Source organism: Amphibalanus amphitrite, unplaced genomic scaffold, assembly GCF_019059575.1.
Source record: "Amphibalanus amphitrite isolate SeventyFive unplaced genomic scaffold, NRLGWU_Aamphi_draft 000269F_arrow, whole genome shotgun sequence".
NCBI lineage: Eukaryota > Metazoa > Arthropoda > Thecostraca > Balanomorpha > Balanidae > Amphibalanus > Amphibalanus amphitrite.
The window spans coordinates 606589-627527 of NW_024881764.1; the positions used below are offsets into that span (position 1 = coordinate 606589).

At 44.6% G+C, this 20939-nt stretch overlaps 1 protein-coding gene across 2 annotated transcripts in view; it reads right to left on the reverse strand.

Annotated features, from left to right (window-relative positions):
• The window catches only part of LOC122386984 (protein krasavietz-like), a 123764-nt gene extending 103651 nt beyond the window's left edge, over positions 1 to 20113 (reverse strand). The window contains exon 1 of one of the 2 annotated variants that reach the window (XM_043376761.1): positions 19947 to 20113. The gene's annotated coding sequence lies outside the window, so the exon portion shown is untranslated. The remainder of the gene's footprint in view (positions 1 to 19946) is intronic. The other variant, XM_043376763.1, reaches the window with a different exon arrangement.
• Between the last annotated feature and the right edge of the window lie 826 nt (positions 20114 to 20939).

A 20939-nucleotide genomic window follows, 5' to 3' on the forward strand; every position in this document is an offset into this window, starting at 1 on the left:
AGTAGGAGTCGATTCACAGACGGGTCCACATAGTAGTTTTCGTCCAAGGCAGTTGCGAGAAAGGGATACAATCTCTCCTTTCGTGGTAAAATTGCATGGCGGCATCTACGGCGTCATGAGCCAGAAGCTGGTCTGCCAGCAGCAGCCAATTGCACATCTGCCTGAGGCGTAATAAGCTGGGACTTCGGTGGCAGACTCAGCCCGGTCGCGACCACAAAAGCCGCCCTTTGTCAAGTGGTGAGGAGTGTCATCAAGATAGCGGCAAGGAAACGGCACCAATCAATCCGCAAATTGACTCGAATTCTTACCAAGTCAGACACAGGGTGACACAAAAAACGGTCATCACCAAATTTCGAATAACTTCGGAAGTTTTATTCAGATCATCACCAAGCTTCGGCCCCTTAAGGTCACACCTATGTAGCATACATCCACCAAGTTTCAAGTCTTCACTACGAATACTTTTAGTACAGTGTGTGTTTTACTGACGCTCCACAATGTGCTCCAGGTGAGCGCCACGGCGCTGCAGGGCGTAGGCACACTTGCATCCGGCGGGCAAAGTTGTCGATAACCCGATGGCTGTGCACTTTACAGAGTGCAATGGCCTGTAGAGACAGTACTCAGGGGGTGTGCTACCCCTGAAACGTTATTCTTATCGGGTTATCGGCAACTTTGCCCGCCGGATGCAGGTGTGCCTACGCCCTGCAGCGCCGGGGCGCTCACCTGGAGCACATTGTGGAGCGTCCGTAAAACACACACTGTACTAAAAGTATTCGTAGTGAAGACTTGAAACTTGGTGGATGTCTGCTACATAGGTGTGACCTAAAGTGGCCAAAGTTTGGTGATGATCTGAATAAAACTTCCGAAGTTATTCGAATTTTGGTGATGACCGCTTTTTTGTGTCACCCTGTAATAGATCCCATATCATGGTTTACCGCTACCCGCCCTTTAACTTGGTTCTAGTGCCCTACAAACTGAAAAAGACAACGAAACTGACGGGAAAACAACCAGTTCACCGCCTTTCGCCTCACGCCAGATCGCGTCCACTGGTTGAAGAAAGGTAAGGTGAGGTGGTCTGGTTGGATGGGTATTGGGTAGCCGTTCGACCTGTCCTTTGAACCATCAAATCGGCCATGTATGGGCGGCCAGCCGCTCGAACTTGCTGGCCTTCGCCGCCGTCAGACATCCGGACAATATCCAGAACTGCATGGAGCATGTTCAGCTGCCTAGCGATGCTCCAATAGGACATAGTGTCAGACGCCATCAACGTCAAGTATTACCGGAGCAACATACTGGCCAATGAATGGTTGGAGGCGCTCAACCAGACGGTATAGGAGGGCTCGGTTTCTGAACGCGCACTGATGCCTGTCTTTATGCGGGGCGGCGCGCTACTTAAAAGTCCCTAAAAGAACGGGAAGTGATGCCGATAGAACCTTCAATCATTCTGGGCTAACGCTTATGACTTTGAAAAAGTCGCGATCCCAATTCAATCGAAAACCTGTGGGCTCTTGTTCAGCAGGTGACTGAAGAGACGCCCGCCACAAGCACCGCCCAACCGCAGGCACAGGTTTAGACGGCGTTGGTCCGCATCAAAGCCAGTGTGCTGGAGAATCCAGTGGCTGAAATGCTCCAGAACATTCGCCACTGTTTTTTATGAAAGGTGGCTACATGCTCAGTTAAAAGAAAAAGTACCAGAATGTTTTGCTTTTTAATTACAGCGGGAAGAAAGGTGTCCGGATAATTTCGTTACACCCCCTGTAATGTTCAAATGGTTGCTAAATTCGAAATCAGCTCCAAAAAATAGCCTAGAAACATGTACAACTCGAAAAAGTGAACCGAGGTCATCAAAGGTCATTGAGCTGACCTGACCTTCAGGTGACCTTGACACCCACCCTAATGCATAGGACCAGCATCATATCACATGTTTCAACGCTTAAATCCACGTAAAGACTGCAAACGCGCGGCAAATGCGAGCCGACATACGCCGAATCGCGATTCGGGCCAAACATTAGGTCACAGGTCAAGTTCATTTGGGTCAGGGTCATGAAATTTTCAGGGTAGGTGTAAAATTGATAAAATCGGGAGTATTGAAAGTTTCGTCGCGATCGGACGGTTTTTACGCGAGTTACTCACGAAAAACCGATGGGGTCCGTTCAATGCCTCCCCCTATACGGGCGAAGAAAAAGCGCAACCAAAAAGGCAAAAATATGCACATGCGATAACCTATACTGCGAAAAAAGGTGCATCATTTTTGAACGTCGCCGACAAATTGTAATTATCCCAAGCTCAGGCAGATGAATGGTAGAAAATACCCCAAGTGAAATACACTACGGCGGAAATAAAATACCCTACGGCGGAGCTCGGTTGCAATTTGTAAATACGCGAGAGTCCCATGCCGATCTCTAAGGACTCCACAGGGCTCCTGAAGATAGTGCCGGCCCTCACTTGCCGGCCTGTGAAGACCCGTTGTTGGCATCATATGGCCAGTTACCGGCCTCTGAGGGCCCTTTGCCGTTCTCTGAGAGGCCCTACTGGGTTATTAAGCATTCGCATCAACAGCTCCAAGGGCCCCACACACAGTCATCTGTGAGGGTTGGTTGTGGGCTCAGCGCCACACCATTGTCTGAAAGATCACCACAACGGCGTCCATGTGACGGCCTCACACCAGCACCTCTGAGGGTCCACACCACCGGCTCCTTTGTGGTTCCTGCACCAGTGCCTCTGAGGGCCACACACCGATACATTTGAGGGTCCCACGCCAGTACCTCTTAAGGTCCCATACCGGCGGCCCTGGGTCGGCTCTACATATACACCAGTGATTCTGAGGGCCCCACCGGCGTCTGAGGACCATACACATCAGTAGACGGCCAGCCATCGGCAACTCCGATTACATAGGTCCCACACCGTGGACTCTTGAGGGCCCCGTCGGCGTCTGAGAGTATCTTGGGTTGAGTTCTTTCGGTCTGTTGCCGAAGCGTCATTATTCTTTTCCTAAGGTTAATAAATCTCTAAAAAGTGAATTGTTTTCAAAACGGGCTTCGCTGAGTTCGCTGACTTCAAACCAGTGAACAAGGCTGATCAATAAAGCCGAAATATTTGGTTAAAATATTTAGTTTTCCTCAGCGAAGCCCGTTTTGAAAACAATTAACTTTTTAGAGATTCTTTCGGTCTACTGAGAACATTTCAGATTCGCCTAAGACGAGGAGGTCAGACATCGAACTTATAATCGAACGCCGACAGACACCCGGACCCCAAAGGGACAAAGTTCATCCCTTGGAAAAGGAAGCGTTTCGGTGGGTCGTCCCCTCAATCAATCAAACGCTTAACACGGAGAGGCATGACTATTCTTTCGGGTAAGCGTGTTCATTGTTTTAGAAGAAACTTTGTTTCGGTCAAATAAGAATATCGCAGAGCTATTGAATGAGAGAAGCTGTTTGTTTCCGGTGTTTGGGAGAGATAAACCCTCGCACTTATTAGGGGGTCGGATAGACCCACCCCTCATTTTTCGCTAAAATTCGTGTAAAAAGTGGTCCATCGGGGCAAAACTTTAAGTAATTTCGAGATAATCAATTCTACACATTTCCTGAAAATTTCATGGCCCTGCCACTCATTACCCTTGACCTGTAACCTGTTTGTCGAGACCATGTCAGGCCAGAATCGCGATTCGACGTATGGGGCGTTCCACGACAAATCGACAAGTGCCCTGCACCCTCATATTTTATTTTTTGCTTAAAATTGGTCTACTGGGTTGTGATGGGCGGGGAAGCCAGCTGTGGCAAGGATTTTTTTTCTTCGAACAACGGTTTCCGAGATAAAGCCTCGGGCAATTCTTGGAGTTCGCGCTGCAGCCCTATGTTTGGCGGCCTATAACTCAGAAACTATTAGTTTTTTACGATAAAACTCCATATGATTCAACTCACATTCAACCAACAAACATTTTGGCTATCTCGGATTTTCAATTTTTGAAAAGTTTGGTCACGTGACCTTTTGTCCTATTTTTCGAAGAGTGACCTTGATATTTTCCCCACTGAAAGTTGCAATTTTGTCTGATGACGATTAAAGCCTTATCGATTGTCATTCATATGCGATAATAAAAAAGTGGTTATCGCCCTGCGTTGACCTCAGGTCAGGTCATTTTTATGACATGTCCATTATTACGAGCGGGAGCGACAGCGAGATCTCGAGAATAAAGCAAGATAGCGACAAGCGGTAAACGGTAAAGGGTACACACGGATAAGGTCTATAATTTTTACTGAGGTCATTTTCAGGTCAGGTCAAAGATGACGTCACAGGAGCTAAAAGGAAGTCAAAATAGCGGCACTATGCATATATATGAAGTTTTTCTCGAATAACTTTCAAGGTATCCCAGCTAGGAACAAACTAATAGCACCATCGTGATCCTCTCGTCGATCCGCATCGAAACATACGTATGTTGACCTCGAAAGGTCGAAAGGTCAAAAGTTGACCTTCGGTCACGTGACCTTCGGTATGCCACATTATTTATGCGTTTTCAGACTTTGTTGTGTCTTATAAACGTGCCAACATGTGAAATGATGGTAGTCCCATGCTTTATAATTGGTGCCAAAGGGCACTCAAAGGTCAGGTCAAGAGCATTAACCTTAGACTCCTTTAGGTCATTTTTTGGAGATTATGTCAATTTTGTCGAATCTAGAACCCATTTGAACATTTGAGAAGTAATTTTGGTGCCAATGCAACATGTTACGAACTATGAAGCTGTAACTGGTGGTTAACACCTACTTTGGCTAGCTGGCGTAACACTTACCGGTTGACCTGACCAGACCTGATTCGACCTATGCCGAATGCTAAAAATGCTAAAAAAGGACTCAGGTTCAGCGCAAAATTTTGTGCTAGGTAGCATTGAGGCTGGAGGTTTGTATTTTCGATTTTTGTAATCGCCTAGTAGGGCAATGTGAGGGGGCAACAAACTAATATAAAAACATGGGTCAGGCACTGCGGATCCAGAAAGGCGACGCTGCGGGAAGTGCATACACTCAAAGAAGCCCCTCCAAATTCCAAAAACTGAGGCCTGTTTCACTAAAAACTTGCGATTACAAGTGTTTGAACTTTACAATTCATAAGTATTTTTGCAAACTATGTAAAATCGGATTTCACTAAACTTCATCACCAGCGGCACCTCCGATAAAAAGAGTTGGTAAATAAACTTGTAAACAGTAAAATTGTTTTTAATCAAGAACTATAACATGTTACAGACATTGCTTCTTTTTATCAAACTATGTCTAGTGTTCATGTCAAAAATTGCAGGAATAAATTAAAAATAATGATGCTGTTTCTGAATGGTATAAATGATAGTTCACAATATCTTATTATTGAAAGAAAATAACACGTAAAACATTTGACAGCAGAAGACTGTTGAATGCAGTTATGGCGCGCGAATGACAAAACATGACGATATTTATTTATTGCTCGTAGCTGGTTCGTAGGGAATGTGCTAAGTGAAAAAGAGCATATAATGACTCAGCATATCATATTTGTTTTAAATAATTGATTGCTTTGCATCATTGCACAAAAAGTAATAAAATTCCAAACGTAAGGGCCACTGGAATTTCAGGTTTGTAAGTACAACGTTTTATTTCAAGTTTTTGGTCTTCGTGAAACCGAAAGTTTGCGATTTCGATGTTTCTTACAAACTTTTTTCTTGTAAAAAAGTTGGTAAATTTATAACTCAAAATTCATGCCCGAAGGTTTCGTGAAATCCAAATTTCAAATGTTGGTAATTATTTCTTTTAAACTCAAGTTTTTTCTTTGTAATTACACACTTTATTTGTTAGTGAAACAGGCCTCTGATCGGATTTGTATTTCCTACGCGTTGCTGTGCACTTTAAAGCAAACTGTTCGTAATAAAAGGAAAGTTTTCGTCTTATACCTGAAACAAAAACGTAAATTTCCGTCGATTATCAATTCTACACATTTCCTGAAAATTTCATGGCCCTGCCACTCATAACCCTTGACCTGTAACCTGTTTGTCGAGACCATGTCAGGCCAGAATCGCGATTCGACGTATGCCACATTCAGACGTCACTCAGGCGACCCTTCCATCCCATCCAATTTTCGACCTATATCCATTGTTCCTGTCCTTGCCAAAATACCTGTCTAGAAACCACCTTTCTCCTACCCAGCACGGTTTTCGTCCCCGACATTCAACAGAGACGGCGCTGATCTCAGTCACCGATCGCATCCTTTCAGCTTCCGACCAGGGCGAAATCTCATTACTTTGTTTAATTGATCTCTCGAAGTGTTTTGACGTAATCGACCATTCTATTCTCTTGACAAAACTAAGCCAGGTATTGAAGAAGTGTCATTTCTAATCTTCCTCAGGTAAATGATAGTAATTCGTATTCGTTTCGGGCTACACTGAGGTAAAAAATTGTTAAAAACCAAATATTTCGGCTTTATTGAGTAGCCTTGTTCACTGGTTAACCAGTGAACAAGGCTACTCAATAAAGCCGAAATATTTGGTTTTTAACAATTTTTTACCTCAGTGTAGCCCGAAACGAATACGAATTACTAAAACTAAGCCAGTACGGTGTCAACACCGACTGGTTCGCTCCCTACCTTTCTGGTCATACCCAAAAAGTCAGCTTCACTGACAAGGCCTGTGTGAAACACGTTTCGAAATCACTTCCAAATCAAGTTGGCGTTTTTCAAGGACCTTCTCTCGGACCTCTTCTCTACTGTCTTTTTTCTAATGATCTTAGCCTCTTCGCAGCATCTTCAGACGTCACTCAGTACGCTGACAACAACCAAGTGCTCGTCAGCGGAAAAAGTCCGCCCTTCCGGCTCTGAAAAATCGCTTAGAGACAGCCCTGTCTGATTTAGACGTCTGGTTCAGAGCAAATTCACTGAAGGTCAACGCCAAAAAAAAACAGCTTATCATGTTTGGCAGCCATCAAAACTTGCAAAAGTTGCCCACCAGTGAAGTATCGGTTAATTTTCGCGGAGAAATTCTCCAACCTTGTACAGAGGTGACAAACCTCGGTTTGGTTTTCGATCGGTACCTTACATGGACCGTCACATCTCGCTGATCACTCGCCGCTGCAACGGAATGCTGACTGGCCTTTTACACCTGCGACATTATCTACCCGAATCTGAACTGTCAACCCTCGTCTCCGCCCTGGTCCTCTCTCACGTTAGATACTGCTTATCTGTTTACGGAAACGGTATCCTTAAAAACCTTGACAGTATTCAAAAGGTTCTAAATTTCTCAGCCAGGGTTATCTCGGGGCGAAAAAGTTTGACCACATATCTGACGTGCAGACTGCAGAGGGAGCTGGGGTGGTTATCGGCACCTGATCTGGTCCGATATCATACCCTGATGTTGGCCCACAAAGTCCAGAGGCATGGCGAGCCCGAGGAGCTGGCGGGTATGTTTCGTCGTTGTCGTGATGTGCGTGACCGACGGACGCGACAGGACGAGGCGCTCCGCGCACCCTGCTGTAGGACGGCATGCGGTCAAAATACCGCGCCGCGGTGGCTTACAACGCGCTCCCCCCGGCCCTGACCGAACGACCGGTTGGACCGTTATGCGGAGGAGTGAAGCGTCACCTGGCGCGGGGTGGCGACGCAGATGTGATGGGCTAAGCGCGGATGCTCGTGTGCATGTTTTGAATGCTTGTTCTACCTCCCCACTCGTTTCGGTTTTATGCATGCATTTGACACTGAGCAATTCAGCCTCGGTTATCGCGGATGCTCTACGGATGTTTAATACCAGTAAAACGCCTTTTGGACGAAGAACGAGCCAGCGAGATAGTGAGCCCTGCACGTGCGGAAGGGCGAGAGGGTACTTCCAACGGGCTTGCGCAAAGCACCCTTCTAACCGGTCGCTAGCGGTGTACCAAATTTGAACGCAATCGGCCCAGCCGTTCCTGAGATCTCTGGAAGCGGCATTCTGCACGTGCGCACGTGCAAACGGGGTCCAAACTGACTTTCGCACGGCACCCTATTAACTGGTCCCCAACCGTGTACCAAATTTGAGCGCAATCGGCCCAGCCGTTCTCGAGATCTGGAAGCACCCCCTGCACGTGCGCACGTGCAGTAGCACCTTAACCGCAACACATGGGAATGCTTACCTGGTGGGTGCCTACCTGTATGCCAAGTTTCAGCGAAATCGCCCCGGTAATTACCGAGTTATTAAAATGGGAACAAATTTGACACCTCTTATTGTTGTATTTTGCACGTGCACTGGGGGTGACCCACATGCATCGAAAGTATCCTATTTTTGGCAGAAGGGATGCTGCTACCCTACAAAAATTACCGCAAGTCAATCGCCCAAGATGCTGCTGAGATATGAGCCTCTCAAAATCACTACTTTTACAAAATAGCTTGAACACCTTTGACTTTTCACGTGGCACGTGCCACGACGGTCACTGAGATGTATCAAAAGTAGTCAATTACGGGGTAGAAGGGATGGCGCTACCCTACAAAACAGACCGCAGGCCAATCGGTCCAGCGGTTGCTGAGATATAAGCCTCTCAAAAGCGTTACAGGCCGGGCCGGGCCGGGCCGGGCCGCTCATACTGAGATTTTTCCGTTATATTGAAAAGACTCGCTTCGCTCGCTGCGCTCGCTCACTCGTAACAATACAATACAATGCGATTTCTGGCGCTGCCGGGGTGTTTGTCCCAAAAAAGACCCTCCTCCTGGATCCGCCAGTGGGGTCAGGTGGCCTACCATTGTTTTTTTTTTAAGAAAAAAAAACATCGTATCAGGGCTATGACGAAAAATAAGTGGCCTATATCCGATGAGAAAACAGGATTTGGGGGTACCCTAGGTTTGGCTCCGTGACCTGGTATGCCCCCCCCCCCCCTGCGCTGAAACCCTGGATCCGCCAGTGTTGTGCGATGCATGTTTTATGGCCAATGTTTCATTTCCAACTCAATGGTGTTGGTTATAAGACCATCAGGTAGGGTTAAGGTCACTTTCTGGTGGAGGTCAGGTCAAGGTCATGTCAAAAAAGATCAAATTTCAAAGTTGATAGTTTTGCATAAAAAGGCATTGATTCGATGCAGCTCTTCACGAGTCTAATGGTGGTCTTGGTTTTGCGCTACGAGGTCTAGAATTGCTAAAAAATCAGTTTGAAAATTTGACGTCATCAACTTTGAACAGTTTTTTTCACTATAACTTGGCCCAAAAAAGAGGTATTGATCTCAAACTTGGTATGTACTATGTAGATAGAAGGCGGTAGGGACTTTCACATATATTCCATTTTTTCGAAATTCGAAAAACTTTTTGGATTTTTGGCTAACATATTTTTTAGAAAAAATCTCTTTATTTTGGGGGGAAATAAAAAAAATCCGAGAAAGCAGTTTTGTAGCCCCGTTGATTCTACACCTTTTATGTCTCAACCATTTTTCTGTATCTCTAAAGATGTAGGCCTAACAGCTCTTCTCGCGAAACCTTTTTTGGGGTCGAAAATGGCAGAAATGACGTCACTCTGACGTCATTAGCGGCCAACCTATCACAACTTTTTGGAAAAAAAAATCGTCACAATGTGCAAAAGCTATTCACGGGAGGGTACTGAATGCTTGGTGACGATCGGCGCAGCAATTCTGGAGATATAGGGGAAGTTGGGGGAACGCCGAATACTTTTTTTCTGACGCCCGTAGCACGCTAAGTAGACAAGATAAGCTATTCCTGTTGCCGTCATTCGAGAGGCCAGTCTTTTGCCTTTCAAACATACCAGGCGCATTTGAAGAATTCGCATGCCTTTAAGCGCACCAACTCAAAATATCAAAGAAGTGACTTTTTCGGCTTTGCCCCAGACTGCGGGGAAAGCCGAAAATGGGAGAAATGATCTACGGGGAATGCCGAAATGAATGTTTTGCCATTTTATCTCAAACTTTATCCATAATTCATCAAAGCTGACACGCGTTTAAGAGCTTACAGACGCTTGGTGTACACTGGAAGTTATTTTATTGTGTGATATAATAAGAAGAGGCCAGGTAAATCATTCTTTATAGGTAACAGGCCGTTGTGTCGGCTGACAGTGTAATTTAGAGTGCCGTACATTCCGTACACAAAATATTTCGATTTGGGTGGGAAACGACATCCAAATAAATATCATTTTGCACTCTAATCTCTAATATCTAAGAGCAATTTTCCACTCCCAGCCTTACTGAGAATAAGCATTTGCATTGGTCATTTTACATATTACATTTTACTTCATTAAATAGAAATGTTTGCCATTGATCTCTTTTTCATTCTTTTTGGGCCTTATCTGACTGGGGAATTTTCCACTCTTATCCCCTTTTTGGAAAGGAATTTTCCCTCTTGACACCCAAGCCAAAACACAATTTTGGGACACTGTGCTACGTAGCGCGGGTTACAGGTCACACCGTTGCACCTACCGCGCTGAAGTTTGCGCAACTCATAGAACAAGGATGGACAACGTGCCTTTGATGGGTCTCAGCTCGATCGGATCGATAGCGAGCGCGTGGCGCGTGCCCAAAAAGTGCAAATTCGCGTCATAGACTTTACATGTATTAATCGGCTGGCAAAAACGGGCGAAAACAGCCAAATTTGCCCGACACGGGTCCGGTCCCGGTGAAATATCTCGGTAACCGTGGGCCCGACCGGTACGGGGAAAACAGCATCGTGTAGAGAATCGAACGGGCTATCGAATGGTGTGCGGTGCAGGGGTTGGCACGCGCCACGTGCACCGCGGAGGACACTTTCTTTTGAAAAATGGACGTTTTGGACGGATTTTGGAATTTATATTAATTTCAGGTGATCGTCAGACGGAATGAGTTGAAACAGCGCCTATTAGCAATAAAAATGTACCGTCTCTCATGGAAAAATTGTGAAAAGCTAATTGATCAAAAACAATGTGGATAAAATCGCTGAATTACATGGTATTTGTCCAAAATGTGCCACTAAATAATTACACGGATTTTGCTGCTTAACCTGATACGTTTGACAATTGAAAATGCTATCATTGGAAAGAGCATTCAATTCTCTCCAAGATCCAATCATCACGTTTGCATGACAAGCAACAGTATTCTTAAAAATATAAATGTTTCAAACCTCTGCAAAACGATTTTTAGTGAAAATTATCTACGCCTTTAATTTGTCATAAAACTACGTGCCTAAATTATAAAGCACTTTTGACAGATTCTGAAGTGGAAAGCATGCTTATCAGACACGGGCACCTCGATGCGGTGGATATTTTTTCCACAAACCAAAACGTTTAGCCGCCAAAAAGCAATCGACCGAAATGGATAGATAACCCAACCGACACCAGAACAACCAAACAACCACCGATCGAAAATACCCCTTTCGCGTTGCGGAGCACGCGGGTCACCCTAGTTTTTATCTGTATTATTTGGGTAGATTTGGGTAGCTGTTTTTAATTAAACTGTAAGGCGGGCCCGGGCAGCGCTTGTCGAACAGCACTGCGGATCCGAAGGTTGGGACTTGAATTGTGAAAAACCGCCCGCCCGCCGCAAAACGCAAACACCTCAAAACGCGCAAAACGCCAACGCAAACTTCGCAAAAAGAAACAATCGCCCGCCCGTCGAAAACCGCAGAAAAACGCAAAAAAGCCGCAAAAAAACGCCCGTCCGCCGCAAAACGCAAACACCGCAAAAAACGCAAGCACCGTTGCCGCAAAAAAAAAACCGCATCGCCCGCCGCCAACCGCGAAACGCCGCAAAAAACGGCCGCCCGCCGCAAACCGCAACACCGCAAATAACGGCCGGCCGCCGGCAACCGCAAAACGCCGCAAAAAAAAAACGGCCGCCCGCCGCAAACCGCAAAAAACGGCTGCCCGCCGCAAACCGCCGCAAAAAACGGCCGTCCGCCGCCAAACGCAGACACCGCAAAAACACCCGCAACGCCCGCCCGCCCGCCGCCAAACACAAACACCGCAAAAAAAAACGCAAATACCGCCGCAAAAAACGCCCGCAACGCACGCCCGCCCGCCTACCCTACTCTACCCTACTCCTACTCTACCCTACTCCTACTCTACCCTACCCCTATTCTACCCTACTCCTACTCTACCCTACTCCTACACTACCCCTACTCCTACACTACCCTACTCCTACACTACCCAAACTCCTACACTACCCTACTCCTTCACTACCCCTACTCCTACACTACCCCTTCTCCTACATTACACTACACTACACTACACTACACTACACTACACTACACTACACTACACTACACTACACTACACTACACTACACTACACTACACTACACTACACTACTTTGCGGAAAACCATGGGGTTTTATCCGACCCCTTCCCCCTCCCCCTCCCCACAAGTGCGATGGTTAATAAGGTTACGCTATGTGTAATTTACGCTTGCCATGCTATTCCTAATGAATGTGTCTCAGAAAATATGCATCATATAAATCACGAAGTAAAATTATTCGCCTCTGTCCGGAACATACCTATATCGTGCTGTTTGCCCTAGCGCTCCTCGAGTGGGGTGTTAAGATACTCTAATGTGAATATTTCGTGTTCAGGCAAGTTTCGGCAGCCAAACTAGGCGTTGTCTTGTGCAGGAGAAAGTGGCAAATTCGATAGGATATATTTCGGAGTGGAAAAGTGTGGAGAACATTGTTTATTTCCTACATTTATTTAGAATATCATTCCTTCAATATGGTGTCTGTAAGGTTTTTTTTTGTAAAGGGCATTTTTGTGACCTTAGTAAGGTTGTGGCATTCTTTCTGTTTGCCATTCCATTCCTAACAAAGGTGCCTTTCAGAAGATATGCAACTTTAAGACCTCGCAAGATCAAAACCAACAGGACAGGACAATGAAATTGAGCGATACTTTCGGGCCTTGCTGAGCCCATTGAGTAATCACGCATGAATGTGAACTTTGGGCGCATTTTTCTTAGTTTTGCTGTGGACATACAGATAAAGCAATGCCATATATGAAAAACTCAGACATTTCTTAGCCCCAAAAAATCCAAAAAAGGTTTTTTGAATTAAGAGGCGCTAGATCGGAAAAATTCCCACTGTGCACTGTCTCAAATAGCCCCACCTTACGGTATACGTGATTTTACTTTGTCGATCAAATGGCTGTCTCGTATCAAATGGCTGTCTCGTTTTTTTTTTTTTGAAAATTTTGGATTTTGGTCCAATTTTTTTTCTCAAAAAGCTGACTTTTTCGGGAAAATAATTATAAAATCTAAAATTTTGAGTGTATAAAAAAACGGAATATATGTCAGAGAACTAATCTATGTGACCTACATACCAATTTTTTGAAGAATTGGTTAAAAAACGTAAGATTTATTGAAAATTTTATGACGTCACAACACACAAATTTTTTGTAAAATGTTTTTTTGGAAGTTCTAGACTTCGTACGGAAACAAAAATAGCACCATTCGATTCGCGGTGAAAAACTGCACCAGATAGACACCCTTTTAGGCCTTAACAACCAACTTCAAAATTTGACCTCACTTGACCTGACCTTGACCTGACCTCTACCTGAAATACATCCAGAGGTGGTCCATATCACTTATTGAGTGTGCCTATTCAATTCTATGAATAAAATGACCCATAAAACATGTGTCGCACATGCCCTTTTCTATATTTTGTTTTTGGTGACCTGACCTGACCTGGACCTTGACCTTTGAATGATATTGTGTGCAACGAATATTGTCTTGATAGCCTAAGAACACGTTTTGGGCAATCAGTCTCAGTCCATTCTTCGGCAACTACGGTGCAAGGCCGATACTGTAGAAACTTGCATTTTGTACCCTTGACCTGACCTTGTCCTGACCTCTGCCCAACTTAAGCAAAAAAAAATTGGGCTCTTAAGACCCGCCTCGTTGAGAACTTTCGATTGCCGTTTTCCCAGTCTTTCTACGACTTTCGGTTCGGAAGTTAGAAAGGGGGGACAGAATCTGCCCCCCCCCCCCCCCAGCTGGGCGCGTTTGGCTGAATAGCCCAGCGGGGCGCGGGTTAATGGCCGCCCCACACTGGACCTCGCATGCGGGTTGCGAGTTTTTGGATTTTCGGGTTTCTTCAAAATCAAATGATACAATCTAGGCTGAGTGACCCACACTACCATCTAACAAGCGATTCTGCATGTTTTCAGCTTGCGAGCGACCTTGCATCACATTCCAAAAGTTGATTTTGAGTCAACTTTCGATTTTCCTCGCTGCGAGGTCTACGAGCTCTGCGAGGCAGTGTCCCAAAATTGTATTTGGACTTGGGTGTCAGAGGGGAAATTCCTCTCCAAAAGGGGGGATAAGAGTGGAAAATTTCCAGTCAGATTAGGCCCAAAAACAGTGAAAAGGGATCAATGACATAAATTTATGCATAAGTGTAGTAAAATGTAGGATGTAAAAAGACAATCCATGCAAATGTTTTTTTTTTTTGTCGGTAAAATTGGGAGGGGAAATTGTTCTTAAAAATTAGAGATGAGAGTGTAAAATGATTTTTATTTGGATGTAGGTTCCCACCCAAATCAACACATTTTGGGACACTGACGTAGCACCATGTCGCGACCTTCGTAATAGACAGAAACTACGTCACCACAAATAGTAATATAGATACAAGTCAATCACCCCAACTAATGCACCCGTAACATAACATAAATCAAAACATACAGTTATCGCGTAAACCTGTACCTCTAGTATTACTTAAAAATCAAACGCTCTTCATTTTATAGCGATTTAAAATACTGTATCAAATAGCCCCACTGTCTCAAATAGCCCCACTTTACGGTAACCTTTTTGTTATGTCTTGATTCCTTAAAAAATGAAGATGTTAGCGGCGTTTGAGATTTCGCCGGTTTTGAGGCGAAAATGGCGAACATGACGTCACTAAAACGTCATTTTCTAAAGAAAAATCGGACGGATTTCGCTCAAATTTTCAGGGAACATGTCAAATTGATGTATAATATCAATTTAATTTATAATATCAAGGTACTGAAAGCTAGACGTCGTTGGCGTAACGCGTTTTAAAGTTATTGGTGAAAAACGGGAGGGGCAGATTCTGCCCCCCCCCCCCAGCGGGGCGCGGGTTAAGCTTCAGAGCATCACAGACAGGTAGCATTGATGTACGGTTTTCGAAATATCTTGAATTTCGGCTTTGCCCCAACTCCGGCATTACCCCAGCTTCCCCTATCGAAAAAACAAAAGGGGGGGGGGGGGCAAAAAATATTCCGCCACCGCCTGGACGATTAATTTTTAAGAAACTGTGAAGTTCACTTAAATTGGTAACAAAGTACCTACATCATTCGATGCGTAAGGACGTCCTGAGTTCACTGGTGCTTTCAGGCCCATGTCACTCTACTTTTGATGACATCATAAGGGGGTCTCAGGACAATTAAAGGCGCGATGCGCCACAATCGCTCCCAAGCTACTTGCCAACAGCTGCCATTTTTGAAAATATTATTTTTAACCCACGCCCCAGTGGCGGTCTCGGCCAACTTCGCCCTAGTGGTGGGGGGGGGGCATATGTTACCACCCACTCTAACTCAAAAACTAAGAGAAGCAGTCGATAGCTCTCAATGCGTGCGTTTGAAAGTATTTCGGTAATTTTTCATCTTAGAGCAATATTCGGGTCACCAGAGGTCATCAAAGGTCAAAATTTGCCAAATGTCATTATATTTTTCAGAAAACATGCATTTATCTCAGAAACTATGACAGATAGAAAAACGCACGGAAAAGCAATCGATAGCTTTTGAACTCTTCTTTTGATAAGGTTATCATCGAAAATGACCTCAGGTCAACGGTTTAGCCTCCAGAGGGCAAAAACTCCAAAAATAGCTGTTTTTATGAAGTGTTTTCGACAATAACTTTTGACTAAAAAAAAAAGCTAATACATTTCTATTGCCAGAATCGTGTTCCTCTCGCCGAGACGCGTCGAATGAACTATAATTTGACCTTGAAAGGTCAACTTGAAAATTTGACCTCAGGTCAAGGTCATGACCTGACCGGGGAAAAGGTCATGTCGCATATCAGTCGATGCGTCTCGACAATAAAACACATTGAAGCCATCCCCAGCGTCCTATCTCTTTCCAATCGAGAGTTATTGGCAAAAAGCTGTTTGTAGCCTCAAATGACCTCCGATGACCTTTCTAGAGGCTATCAGCAAAAAAGACACCTTGGTCGTCACGGGTGGTCTAAATCATTGTGATTCTGAGATATTTGGACTGTTCCTATGCGTACACACGGATCTACAGGCATTTTCATTTTACTCCATTGACTTATAATGGTAAGGTCACGCCACTGGCCTGACCTTAGGTCACGGATATAAAAAAATCAAAGATATACAAATTATAGGCGCCCATATCATCATGCAATCCACCAAGTTTAAAATCTTTCTGACAAACACCAGGCTGGACATGATTGCAAACATTTTTAGGCATGGTCAGTTAACTTGACCTGGTGACCTGACCTGACATGACCTGATGTCAAAAATTTCACACATTGTCCAAAATTGATGTACAAAAAGCTACCCCAAGCGGCGCTTTATTCACACGCAAATAACGCGACAGGGTGATAACATATTCCCCCCCCCCCCCCAATGGGGCGAAGGTTAAGCGGTCCGAAGCGAAAGCATGTGACGTGGCCGGCCCGGGGTAGCGGCCGGCCCCGTCCCATGACGGCGGCTGCACCTGAGTCCTACCCAGGCGTCGCTGACATTACAATTGGACCCTCCTCCCCCCCCCCCCCCTGCTCAGCAACTTTGACTGTCGGGGATCGGGCCGACCATGAGTCCCCCCACCCTCAAACTGAAAGTCTGGATCCACCCTGGTGCCCTAACTAATCGCTAACTAGAATCAGCACACACGCGTCGCGGCTTAGGTATATGTATATGATTATGCATAGATGTCGCAGCTATAGCGACACATGCAGTGCAAATGGTAGCAGACAGCAGTAGTTTCCCCTACCTAAGTGGTGGTTTTCTACCACAGATGCTCGTCGAGGTCGGAATTTCCAAATACTCCCCCAAAAAAACCCTAAATATTGACTTAGGGTCACCAAATTTTCACGGGGGCGAGATCTTCTATGGACCCACCTACCCTGAAAATTTGGCATTTCTAAGTGCCATAGGAGCCAATCGCCAGGGGGTCGTACCAACCCCTCTCCCCTCGCCGTCCGTGTTATGGAAAAGGCCCTCGCCGGGCGCAATTGATATTTTTCTCCGGCCCCTAAGATATTTTTCCACGAAGTTACCTCTCCTTACCAGTCGGGGGAGGTTTGGTCAATCATTGTCATTTTTATACTTCAACGATGGACTACCATACAAACAACAGTCATATTGAAGCTGGTTTCTTCTTCTTGCACCAGGTGGCAGCACTTCTTTTCCAAAACCAGTGCTTGTATAATTGTCGGAACGCCTCTTGGATGTAGGGCATTGTTTCTACTTGAATAGTTGTATGTTGGTGACCTTAAGCCCTAGTGTAAAGACAAAGACAAAGAAACCAGACTGACCTCCAGATGATGTTGAAGACGATGCTGTAGTCGACGATGATGAGGAGAAGACGACGAAGAGAAGTGTGCACACTTCTCTTCGTCGTCTTCTTCTTCTTCGACGAAGAGAAGTGTGCACACTTCTCTTCGTCGTCTTCTCCTCATCATCGTCGACTACAGCATCGTCTTCAACATCATCTGGAGGTCAGTCTGGTTTCTTTGTCTTTGTCTTTACACTAGGGCTTAAGGTCACCAACATACAACTATTCAGTGCTTGTATTTCCAAAATCGTGATTTCCTCGCTGAGGAGTGAAATCGGCTTCATCGTGGACAAAAATAGCTGATAGCGTTGTCATTATTGGCACATGGTTGCCAAAAATGGCATGTGTAAAAATGACAGCAATTTACCAAACCTCCCCCGACTGTTGTCCTACCATCCACTGGTCTGAGAAGCATTGCTTTGCTGCTTAAGGGCTGATTAAAGATTAATCTTTTAGGGGTCTCTTCAACATGTCAGTAGGGGCAGGTTTGGTCAATTGTTGTCATTTTTAGCATGTGCTATTCCATTTTTGTCACATGTGCCAGAAATGGCAACAATTCTGCTATTTTTGACAATGATGAAGCCGATTTCACTCCTCAGCGAGGAAATAACAATTTTGGAAAGATAAGCACTGATTTTCGAAAAGTGCTGCCACCTGGCGCAAAAAGAAGAAGCCAGTTTTATGCCCGTTGTTTGTATGGTAGGTAGTTTGTTTTGTGGCCTGAAGTTGGAACTTAAAATTGAAGCATCCGAAAATGATTGATATTGATCGAAAACACAATGTTGATGAAAACAAATAATATGTTGAGTTGGGAGAGGAGGTCGTTTTATCCAGATGCAGTGGTTTACCTCTTGAATGTGTAAAAATGCAAGTGTCAGCAAGGCCGTTACGTCGCTCATTACGTTGTAAAAAACACTAACTCCTGACGTTTCGCTGTTTACTGCTTAGTCATGAGACTAAGTCATTCCCATGACTAAGCAGTAAACAGCGAAACGTCGGGAGTTAAAGTGCTTTTTACAACGTAATGAGCGACGTAACGGCCTTGCTGACACTTGCATTTTTACACATCTGTCAAATAATTATATTACCTCTTGAAATTATTTTTGCTAATTGACGACCGCGCATCATCCGTCATTACATGGCGGTCATCATAAACAAAAATAATTTCAAGAAGTAAACCACCGCATCTGGATGAAATCGCCTCATCTTTCAACTCAACATATTCTTTTTTCATCAAAATTTTGTTTTCAATCAATATTGATCATTTTCGGATGCTGCAAATTGAAGTTTCAACTTCAGGCCACAAAAAGGGTAGGTATACTGATACGTCAACATTGGTCTACCATACAAACAACGGCCATATTAAAGCTGATTTATTCTTCTTGCACCAGGTGGCAACACTTCTTTTCCAAAATCAGTGCGGTAAAAGTATAGTGCTTGCACTCCCAAAATTGTGATTTCAGTTGGGGAAACTACGAGGCGAATGTCAAAAAATGGATTGGTCAATAAATGGACTTTTGATGACCATATATGGGCATAAATGCAGCCCCCGCTACTAAGGGTGAAAAACGGTATAACAAGCCGGTACTTGCGTATCGCGTCCACTTATTGGAGAGAAAAGGCTTCCATTTTTCACTAGGAATTAGTGTGATTTGATTAAATTCGGCGCATTGACTCGAAAATGGCGATAGGAAAACGTCTTTTCTGCAGGTTCGGGGCGTCACAATCAGCTGGTCATTCAATAAATGGATTGGTTTTATTGAAAGAAAATTGTTAAAAGATTTAATTTAATTACAATAAACAAAAATATTTAATTCTAAAATAATAACTTAACTACAATTAGAAAAACCATAAACAAAATAATAAAAATAATGACATTTTTAAACCACGGTACTGCTTACATTTTTTGGCGCGTCTGTTTCAATCCGCCATATTTGCCAATCACGGTTTGACCTTGCGTTGTAACTCTGCGATTTAGAGCCGCCAGTTAATTATGCACCGGGTGAGTGTAGGTCTTGTGTGGTTAAAAAACATTCTTATGCCTTATTTTTTCATTTGAATGCTAAAATTCATTGAAAAGATGAAGTTGTCTGATTTTATGACCATATATGGTCATCGCCCCGCCCACTCCAGCCGCTGATTGGCTAATCCAATTTTTGTTTGGCTCCTCGTAGTTTCCCCAACTGATTTCCTCGCTGAGGAGTGAAATCAGCTTCATCGTTGCCAAAAATAGCTGATAGCATTGTCATTTTTGGCACATAGTTGCCAAAAATGGCATGTGCTAAAGCCTAAAAATGACAGCGATTGACCAAACCTCCCCAGACTGATGTAGCTGGATCACAAAATAGTGCTCTAATTTTAGCTTATATCCCTGATAAGTCACCGGCTCAATGGGCTGAACTATTTGCCGACGACTGGTAGTCACGCAATAAAATTGGCTAAGCTAGGAACGCTGATTCACAAGGTAGAGTGCAATATAGTAACATACTTACAGTAAAAGATGCTTAAAATTCACAAATCACCGGCCCCGGACTTCAACCGCTGCTCCTCCTTCCTCCACCGGCAGACAGAGACCTCAAGCTCGCTCAAGCTCTGAGAAGTGAGAGAACAATGGCCGTTGATGACAAAAACGCACTAGTAAGCGCCACAAACGAGCTAAAACGTGGTGACGTTAGCGGCGCAGTAAGAGTATGTAAATCTGATAGAAGCCGCAGGTAAATTTTCATGTTAGAAGTAAACGTATAAGGTAAATTTGTGAAAAATATATTATCAACATTCCTCCTCAGCATGGGCGGCGCCACCAAAGGGGACGGGGGACGAAGCAGGGCCATTTCAATTTTAACATGTTAACTGGCAGAGTCTGGGGTGGCAAACCGGCAACCGCAAAACCCACCCCAGTGCAGTGGTGCGGTTTTCCACCCCAGTCGTCTTACTTTGCAACCCCAGTGAAAAAAAAAAAACAGCCCAAAAGTCTGCCCACACTCCACAGATATTGGCTACCGACAATCACTGGCGGATCCAGGGGGGGGCCACCGGGGCCATGCCCCCCCCCCAAAAAGCCTGAAAGGGGGGGCCAACATATCTTTTGGCCCCCCCCAAAACGCTTGGAGAAAAATTAATGTGAGAAGTGTGTAAAAACGTTGTTTTGACACCAGCTATATAGTTTTATTGGGAGCTTTCTCCCAATAAAACTAAGCTCCCAATAAAACTCCCAATAAAACTATATAGCTGGTGTCAAAACAACGTTTTTACACATTAATTATGTCCCAGCTGAATAACAACATATACAACTAATGTGAGAAGGTTGCGTAGTAGATACCTACTACAATCAGCAGCGTGATTCAATAGCGTAGAGAAAGTCAGGGGCGCGGGAACTACTTTCAGACTGGGGGAGCACACCATAATAGAGATCAACCTAGGGCCCCCCCCCCCCAAATCTAGTTTTCTCACCGGTTTTAGGCCACTTATTTTTCATCCCTTGGCTT